Source organism: Tupaia chinensis, unplaced genomic scaffold (assembly GCF_000334495.1).
Source record: "Tupaia chinensis unplaced genomic scaffold, TupChi_1.0 Scaffold138725_1, whole genome shotgun sequence".
NCBI classification, from domain to species: Eukaryota; Metazoa; Chordata; class Mammalia; order Scandentia; family Tupaiidae; genus Tupaia; species Tupaia belangeri.
The window spans coordinates 927,790-928,927 of record NW_006198617.1 but is presented as its reverse complement, the minus strand read 5'-3'; positions in this window follow the sequence as shown (position 1 = coordinate 928,927).

The window sequence follows — 1,138 nt, the reverse complement described above, 5'->3', positions numbered from 1 at the left end:
AAAACAGGGCATCAGTTCCTGTCCCCTTCTAAGCCACATCCTCCCTCCAGGAGAGCTTAGGAGGAAGCGAGTTCCACCTTTCCCAAGCTGACCTGGTGTCCTGATCATCTGCCTTGGTGTCCCTGAGTGGTTGGCTAATTAAGCTTTCTGGTTTCAGGAAGAATCTTTTCCTGACTGCCGGAAAGCTGACCTCAGAAAGGCACCGAGTCCCAGGCCATAACCCCTGCCCGGCGCCCCACTCCAGCCTGCAGTGTAAACAAGTGTAAACAAGTTGAACCTGCAAGCACAGTAAGCGGCACTGAAAACAGCCAGTCGGTACACTTCAAAGCGACGACGTTTCCTTCTAAGGGGCTCTTCTGTGAAGGAGCAGCTACAACTAGGTCACACTGCACTGGAAAGTGACAGGAGCGCCTGGCTCCCAGGAGAGGATGGGGAGAGGTGAGAAGCGCACAGGCACACCCCAAGAAGGTGCAGAGGAGGTTCGGAATCCCGGTGCCCCAGGAGCTGGGAGAGCAACAGCACAGGGGTTCCCAGGGGCCAGTGGGGACCTGGGCCAAACCTCCTGGGGCCTTTACCAGTACCACCCTCCATCGCTCCAGGGCGGGGCCCCAGGACTCGGTGGAGTTAATGACTGACTCTGATACAAGTCAAAGCCCTCATTTGACAGGTGAGGTGGCGGAAGTGACCCACAGGTCCCAGCGACTGGAGAACTGGGAGGGCAGGATTGGGGAGCAGCCCCGGCTGTCCCGTCAACTACAGCCCTCCCGGGTAAGCTACGGAACCAGACCCTTCCAACCGCTCTGCAGTCCCTGACGGTGACATGACTTAGGAAACAGGCAGGCTGGGTCCCAGCAGATGTAAGCCCACAACCCATCCAGGAGATCCTCCCGGGGCCACTCGGGCTGGACAAGTCTGAGTCCGGTCCCAAGGCAGAATCGGCGGGGGTCCTGGCCAGTGGCAAGCGCTCCCCAAGCGCTTTGTTCCCACTCAGAGCCACCAGGCATTTTTGAGTCACCCAAAAAGCATGAATCACTCGCAGGGCTCGGGGGACGGCGGAGGATGTTATTTTTCGGCATGCTCGAGGATTTTCCTTTTGTCCCCGTCCCCATCCCCCCCGGACCACGCAGCCTCCGCTCCA